This window comes from Protopterus annectens, chromosome 1.part1, assembly GCF_019279795.1.
Source record: "Protopterus annectens isolate FY-2018-M chromosome 1.part1, PAN1.0, whole genome shotgun sequence".
In the NCBI taxonomy this organism is placed as follows: Eukaryota; Metazoa; Chordata; order Ceratodontiformes; family Protopteridae; genus Protopterus; species Protopterus annectens.
The window spans coordinates 1,060,917,531-1,060,926,382 of NC_056726.1; the positions used below are offsets into that span (position 1 = coordinate 1,060,917,531).

At 39.3% G+C, this 8,852-nt stretch overlaps 1 non-coding gene across 1 annotated transcript; it reads right to left on the reverse strand.

Annotated features, from left to right (window-relative positions):
• Window positions 1-5,625: 5,625 nt before the first annotated feature.
• On the reverse strand, window positions 5,626-5,732 carry LOC122817245. Its single transcript, XR_006367176.1, has one exon. It is a non-coding gene; the product is annotated as a U6 spliceosomal RNA (small nuclear RNA).
• Between the last annotated feature and the right edge of the window lie 3,120 nt (window positions 5,733-8,852).

Here is an 8,852-nt window from a genome sequence, read left to right on the forward strand (position 1 = left end):
CTTAGTATATTTGCAATTGTGTTGTTGAACTGGTCATTGTACCTTTGACTTATATTGGCTTTGGAAAGTTAGACAGTTAATAGCATCAACATTTCACAACATTATAGTGAATGCTCTTGTAAGGTGTTGAGGTCAGAAAATGCAATGTGTATAATTACTTTCTGATGTCTCTCTTTAATCATCTTCCAGGGCAAATGTATGGTGCAGATCATATGTCACGCCATCATATTCAGATCTTAGGACTGTATGACAGCACTGTAGTCAAACCTCATCAGAACAGTAATACAGTATAATGCTTTCTCTCTTACAAGTACCTCTACAGACACATGCAGCAGCTGGAGAGACCACAGAGTTTTGTAAGGTAGATAACACAGGCCCTACAAACCATGCCATGATGTATGTGGATAGATTAGAAGCTATGTCACTGTCATCTGTTTGGTATAGGATGAGGTGATGTCTGCCTGACCTCCAGGCCAGTGTCTAACTGTGTCCTGGTGGAATGACTGCATATCCAAACAACTGATGTAGCTGATGACATTAGCAGTGTCTGTTGAGGATATAGTAATAACAGTGTCCCATATGCTGTGGTAAAAGGTTCTCTATAATGTCAATCAAGAGCACACACACACACATATATATACACACACACACACACACACACATATATATATACACACGCAGTTGACTGCAGTGAGAATAGAACCCCTACCTATCTTAAGTACACAGACTACAGAACACAGTATGTAATGCATGTGCCATGGCACAAGTCTAACTTTTGCAGAACTGCAGCTGAACACATAGTATGTGACATCAGCAGCCCATGTGTGTGATAGTATGTTGGCAGGCCTGCATATAGCTTCACAGGTTCATATGAGGCTACTACCATAATGGCCTTAGGTTCATAGGAGGTTACTTGGCTAATGGCCCTAGGGCCTTGTGAAGCCTACCCAAGTTGTACCATTGTTCCCTTATAGACCAAGATATGTACTCCATAGTTGTGAATCCATGATCAGCACCATTTGACCCTAAGTGTGACAAAGGTGAACCCCCCCCCAGGGTAAATCTACAGTTTCCCATCTAGTTGCCCCAGTTATGCTTAAATAGAGTAATTAAGGGGCTCAGTTTCACATGAATTAGGAGTTTGTTCCATAGGAGTAGCACTGTCTGGGAGAAATATCTGTCTCTCCGGCATTTCCTGTTGATGTCGCAGACTAGGTTAAGGTCCCTAGAGTGAGTGAGTTTTGTCCCATGTGATTTGCATAGGTGCAGCATTTCCATTAAGGCAGTGTCCAAGACTGCTATGTAGGACAGCTGCAAGTTGCCTCTCAGCAGTCTGTATGATACAGAGTACAGTGGCAGGGCCTTCAGTCTGTCCATGCAGGTAACATGTTGGAAGTTCCTGGATTTTCTTAGCATGAAATCTCTGAGGTCTGTCCAGAAGCTGCAGATATCTGGAGAGGTACATGCAAAAGGGAGCATTGCACTCTTTTATTCGGCTGATGAGGTATGAGTACAGTGGAGTTATAACATCCTTAGTCTTGGATGCTATGCTGCCATGTATGAGGTGTGCAGTGTAAAGGGCCTTCATTACCACTGTGGACACATGATGATCAAAGGTGAAGTCGCCATCAACCTGCATTCCCAAATCTCTCACCACTGGGTTAGAACATAGGAGGGTATTATTAATATTGTAATTTTCAGGGACTTCTCCTTTGCCAAATGGGATAATAGTGCAATATTTTGGGTTAACTTTAAGTCTGTAGCTTTGTAAACAATCATTTATGCACAAAAGCACATTTTGTAGTATGTTGACATTGTAGTATTTTGTAGTATGTAGTATTCTAGTATTTTGTAGTATTTTGTAGTATGTAGTATTGTAGTATTATGTAGTATTTTGTAGTATGTTGACATTGCTTGGGGTTTCAATGACTCCGCCTAGTTTGCTGTTGTCAGTGAACTTGTTGAGCCACAGGCCATCTTATTCCCTGATTTTCTGAAGAATACATTCCAAAAAGTAAGGGGTCCAGCACAGACCCTCATGGGACACCACTGGTAACAGGTCTGCAGGTACAGGTGTAATCACCACGTGTGACTGCATGCACTCTGTTGATGACCCAGTTGGTTACCCATCTAATGATGTATGTGCTAATTCCCAGGTGGGTGAGTTCTGCAATGATGTCTCAGTGGGGGATTGTGTCAAGCCCTTGGCCAAGTCGAGATAGGCAGTGTGTACTGATTTCCCTTCATCCAGGGCATTGTTGACATGCTTGAAGAATTCCACTAGGTTTAACAGGCATCATCTGCCCTTGAAGCCAAACTGTGTCAGGTGAAGAGTTTAAAGGTAACAAATGTCCTTGTTGATAAGGTCCAAGATAATTCTCTCCATGGCCTTACAGACAAGGCTGGGTCAGTCTTATGGGCATATAGTTCCCCAGGTTGGTTGAGGGACCCCCTATGTGCAAGGGTATTATGGTTTCTGTGTTACCCTCTGGTGGGACAAAGCCAGTACTTAGACTGTGGTTGAAGAGTGGTTCTGCTAACTCTTGCTTTAGGCTGTGTAGTAGCCTGGGATGTTATCTGGTCTCTGACTAACCCTTAGGAAATAGACTGGCAGGATAACACTACAGTAACCAAGGTTGTAAGTCTTTCCTAACAATGTCATGGAGCTATCCCCACATATTCTAACTTTAAAAATATCTGCATATGTATTATGTGTTAATATAATGTGTCTCTTAGTCGTCCCATACTTTAATTGTGAATTCATTTTGTGTCTGATAGCCTACCATAATTTATATTGTTATACCCTTCTTGAATTTTGTAATAATCTGTTTGGTGTGGTTTATTTGTGGAGCTTTTCTCCCCGGGCCTCTACTGAAAATGGAAATATATCCAGCTAGACCAGCCCGATCAACAAATGTAAAATAAATAAATAAATCAGAGAGGCTACGTTTTTGGCATTGTTGAGTGTGGTTATGACCTGTTATTTGGAGATAGTGGGTAGAGAACTGTTGACAGGTATGTGGTGGGGTATGATCAATGGAGACAGGGGTGTGAAATTGTTGCCAAACTGTCTGCTAACAGGTTGGCTATGTCCTCATGATTATCATGAGTGGTACTGTCCACTCTAAATTTGATGCAAAGCCGGCCCTTCCCTTTTACATTAGAAGCATATCTAAAGAATGCTTGTGATTATCCTTGGCTATGGATGCTAATTTAGTTTCATAATTAGCTTTACAGGGGTTTACAAGGTGTCTAATCTGCTTGTTTAAACTATGGAGCTATTCTGCTGAAACTGTTCCCTCTTATTCCTGGATATCCATTTCTTTCTCTTTGTTGTGTAATCTATTTATGCTAGAAGACCTCCAGAGCTGCTTGTTTTTTTGTGAGCAAGTTTTAATCCATTGTGGCACAGCTAAGTCGATACACTTGTAAAGGTATTTATACAGGACATTTGTGTACACCTCATTATAGGAATCTTTAGTGTCAGTGGAAGCAATAGGTTTGAAACTATATATACCATTGCTTAGGAGGCTATAGTTTGTTTTGCAGAGATATTTTCCACATTTTGGATCCTGAGGAGGGGTCAGGTATGATTGTTACACTGAACATGACTGATTTATGGTCTGACCTTACCAGGGAGGGTCTCACACATGGCTGGTATAGCTGTCTGCCATGTTGATGAGTCCTAGATGCTATGCTGGCACCCCAGCATGACTGATTTAGGTCAGACCTTATCAGGGAGGGTCTCACATATGGGTGGTTTAGCAATCTGCCATGTTGATGAGTCCTAGGTGTCATGCTGCCACCCCAGCTATCTGGAATTTTGTAAATAATTCTGTGTCATTTGTGAATATTGATATGATTTAAACAGAACTGTATGTTATATACTGAGCTTCAAGAATGTATCTACAGCATACCCTGCTGGAACATAGAAGATTAACCTGCAAATCCTAAGAGTATTTAAGGTTAAGTTACTTTATAGCTAGGCCATATACAAAAGATGTTATCTCTCGGTTTCAGTTCAGTGGTAGACATGGCTTGCCCGCTCTATAAAGCAAATCCATAGCTCCATTCTGCCTGGACTGCATGATAAAGTAAACTCTTGTTCTGCCCACCGGACAATATTCAAACATACGTGCGTCACACGAGCATACATCAGAGCTTAATTCCGACAGGCTGATGGAGCTGACGTCATCGCGCACATGATGACATCATCTCCAAAAGCACGGAATCTAAAAAAATAGATTGAAAAAATCAGAAATGAAGGGGTGCCACTCGGGAATCATGGCACCCCATTATTGGGACCCCAAAACTCGGAAAAAAACGAGTAATTCGGGAAGGTTGGGAGGTCTGTCTGCATCCTCTGTACCAAGCAGAGATATGGAAGCTAAGAAAATGACAGCTAAAGTCAGTAGTTCAAAATGTTTTCTTACACCTACACTATAAATATAAAGTCTTTTTTTGGCACAGAGGTTGAGTACAAAAAGCAGATTAAGTGCTCAGAGTCTGAGGAAGTTGGGGTTCCATGGAACAAAAGCGCTTAGTCTGCTTTTTGTACTCAGATAGTCATAGTCAACCAGCTTTTATAAAGAGAACTTTTTTGGGGGGGATTCTGTGGTTCTTGTAAATGTTTGAGGAGCTCCGTGTCTCACTTGGGTGGTTGGAGGTGACACTGTGTATTTTCTACTTTAACTGCATTGCTTTTGGTTACTGTACAGCATTTCCCATAAAAAAAAAATAGTTCTGGGTCATATATCTGAAGTTTATTTCACTGTAAGCACTCTATACAGAAAACAAACATGTTGAAAATGTAGTTTATAAAGGGCCAAATATTATTTAAGAAGCTATTAAATCTAAATGTGTACAGTTTCAATGATTTCAAAAAGATGAATAAAACCTATTTCTAACACTTTTATTTATTTCCAAAACAAAACTAAGTTCAGAGGTTCACTGGTCAAATATTTGGATCAAGTATAACAACTCCTTCTATGATATTACTTGAACAAAACTCTGGAATTATTCTCTTAATTATATTCCTCTTTTCAGAGGTGTCTTCTACTCTATATAATCGTTAGTATCATGGAACTCACATCTTATGAAAACATTTTTGATTTCCTGTGGCTCCCTGCTACTTGTATTGCTGTGACATGGGCGGTGCAAATGTGCTACATATATTCTGGTCCTGTCCCTCTGTGTAAAGGACACAAAATGTTACAAGTAGTGGACCAGCATCTATACAGACAGTTCACTGGATCATAGGAAGTTACTAGGCTAATGGCCCTAGGGCCCTTACAAGCCTAGCCAAGTTCTACCCTTATTTCCATGATCAGCACCAATTGCCCTGTCCAAGAGGGACACAGCAGGAACCCCCAGGGTGAATTTATGGTAACCCATCCAATCATCCAGATTCACTTGAAGAGGGCCAATGAGGTGCTCTGTTTGACATGAAGTGGGAGTCTGTTTCAAAGGTGTGGTAACCTCTGGGAAACAAATCTGCCACTCCAGCAGATTATATTAGTGTCACATACCAGGTTAAGGTCTTTAGAATGAGTAACCCGTGTACCATTTGAGTTATGGATATGCAGCATTTCCAGTAAAGCAGGGTCAGAGATTGCCTTGTATTCAAGGCAGTATTGAACACTCACGATTATACATGTCATTCTTGTGCAGGAGCCATGCTAATCTTCTCTGTATTGTTCCAATTTTAGTGTATGTACTGCCAAAGCAAGCACATACACTAAAATTGCAACACTTCAACAATAGTTCAACAGTATTTCCTCTGGTAGCTTGAACTGATAAAAATGATACTTTGACAGATGATAAAAGTTTTATCATAATTACGCTTTTTCTTCTGGTAAAATACTTTATATCATTTCACTGATTAATTTTAAAAGAAATTAATAATACATTTTTAAAGTGGTAATAAAATATCCAAAAGTATGCAAAGTGCCTATTAACTATGAACTTGTGCGTTTGTCGGTCATTCCCTATTGCAATATTACCAGCTTTGACACGTTAATAGTTTTTTAATGTAACATCAGCAATTTAATTCTTCAAGGGCAGCAGGCACTGAATTTGTAGATGTCAGGTTCTTTGCCAGTAGCAGCATCTTCATTAGTTGTGGTTCTCTTTAACATAGAATTATTCAGATGATTTTTACTTCTTCAGAGATTGTGCTTATTTTTTATTGATATTGATGGATTGTAATGACAGATGTCTGAGTGGCCTTTTATTGTTGAAAATGTCTGAAATGGGTAGTTTTTGTCATCACTGGTTTATACATTTTGTTTCATTGCTTACTGAAAGAATGTTCAAAACTACAAATTTGAAAGACATTCTAACAAGTGGTGCTGTATTATACAAGGAATATAATTTAATATAATCAGGAAGGTGAATCAAAGAACACAGACATATATGCATGTCCCTAAAAATGTGTGCAAGGAGCCTATGTTTTGAAAACAGCCCAAAAGTAAACAAAATCCTCCACTTGCAGATGCATTTTCTTTGAATGTGAGTTTTAATGCCGTTTCAATGAATGTGAGTTTCAAAGGCAGAGAATTTTACTAGTCATGCTAAGTCTATTTTCATTGTGAGACTATTATTTGTTTAAGAAATGGCTATCAGTGTTTGTGCTATTTAATTTCAATATCTGTAATCATTGCTGAAATAAATAAGAAAGTATGCACACTGACGGGTTTCAGCAGTGTTTATGGTACCTGGGGGGAAATGGCTGGGTAGGGGGCTGCTTTGGGAGGTAGGGGGTTGCCGCAGAAGGGGCATCTATGTGGGGTCCCCGATGCTGATTGGCAGCAACTGCAGTATATGAACCAATCAAAAGCTGTGTAGTGGAGACAAATCTGTTCAGTACGGAACTGCAGGTTCTTTTATGGTTGAATGCAGAGCATTCCGCATAATCTGGCACACTTAGCTTCTCTTTTATGTTTTAAATGTTTGTGGACTGACGGGTATTATGACCAAAAAAATCCCCACAAATGGTATGTTTTATTTTATGAGGTGGTGGGGTAGCAAACTCAAAGACCGTAGCAGGCAACACAAACTTTAGCTATGCCACTGGTCCTTATAGTGGGTAGTTATCAGACATTAATTCAGTTATGATATTTTGTATTTTTCTGGAACACCCACTTTTTGTTTGCTGTTTAAGCAGTCGTTAATATATAATTAGTGGGTTGGTGTGGAATACTTTAGTTTTTTAAAGCAACAAAGACCAGCAGAAAAGCTTTTTAAAGAATGATCACCCTTGTCATTTTACTCCCCACCCCTGGCGACAGGCAGTTGGATTCCTCTGCTGCATGTTTTGATGAAAGAAAGTTGCCACTGGTGATTTGAAGTGGTACAGTAAAGGTGGCTTATACTGCGTATGGCCATCTTTGATCTGCTTTACTGGTAATATAGTTGTAATGTGCATCGTGTTAATTAAAGACCATCCATTCCTTAGGGCAAAAGAATTTGGATATTTGGTTTTATTACATAGGCATATTTTTGAAATTGATGCTACAGGGAGACTAAGAAAGTAATGGGTTTGCCACCTTTTCAAATGCCAAAGTGAGACTTTTTTATAGAAAAAAGTTTTTGCAGGATAAACCAAACCCATGGCGAGTGCAAAGGACAGGACTTCACTTTTTTTGCTGAAAAAAAAGCTTACTCTTGCAGCATTTCAGTTGTTTATGCTGCTCTATATACTCTTTAGGTGTTTCAGATACAAAATACATGCTTTATTCAGCTATTAATTCATTCACTGCAGGTTCATGTTTAAAAAAAAAGTTCTATACAGTTAACTTTAATTTCCTTTTTTTTTTTTTTTGTATTTCTGGTAGTCTCTTTATTTTAAGATTCAGCCAATCAGAGCCACATTTAGATGTAATTTCCATATGCAATATATAGATATTCCACATGCATCTGTTTATTTTTCTGCTTAGTGCTTTCACTCAGAAATGGAAAGTCAAAGTTCATTTGAATGATCCTTGTACATGGAATTCTTTTACCTAATTATGAACAATGGAAAAAATGCTGATGTGAAATGTAAGCTATGTCCGCCGACAAAGAAGAAGACCTACAGAACTTTGGCAAACAGTATATCAAATTAAAAAAAAAAAAAAAAAAAAAAAGCATCTTCAGACATCACATCCTATCGCAATTGGAAAGCTGAATAGTCTGAAAAGGAAAGCAGTTGATTCAGGTGCTGACAAGTTGGACATGAAATCATTGACAAAGCCGTCTATTGCAACAGTCCTAGGTTCTGCTCATGTCATACATCTATGGTAGATAGTTTGATCATTGACTTTGTGGTGAATAACATGCAGTGTTTCAGTGTTGCTGAGCAGCCATCCTTCATCAACCTTGTGAAAGGTGGTCACGAGCAGGAAAACTCACGTTGAAAGAGTGGAGAAACAGTTCTGTGATATGAAAGAGAATCTGATGGAAACCGTAGCATGCGTTTCAACCATTTTGCACTACAGCTGACATTTGGACCAATCAGAATCGTACTTTATTTAGCATCACTGCCCACTGGAGCAACTGTGACACCCTTCAACGAAAGTCAGCTGCTTTGTCATACTGCAGAATACAGGGGAGGCATACATATGATCTCATAGCATCAACTCTGGAGAGCAGTCACATCAAGTACAAGATAGATCAAAAGGTGTGTGCAACAATTACTAACAAAGGCAGCAGTTTTGTAAAGGCTTTCAATGTCTTTGCAGAATGTGAGGGATCTCAGACTACAAGCATTCTGTCCCAAGATAAGGATGATGATGGTGAAGTGATTTACAACAGTGTGACAGCCGTGCTGAGTCAGTCCTCCCCATCTGAAATGTGCAGCACACACATTGAAT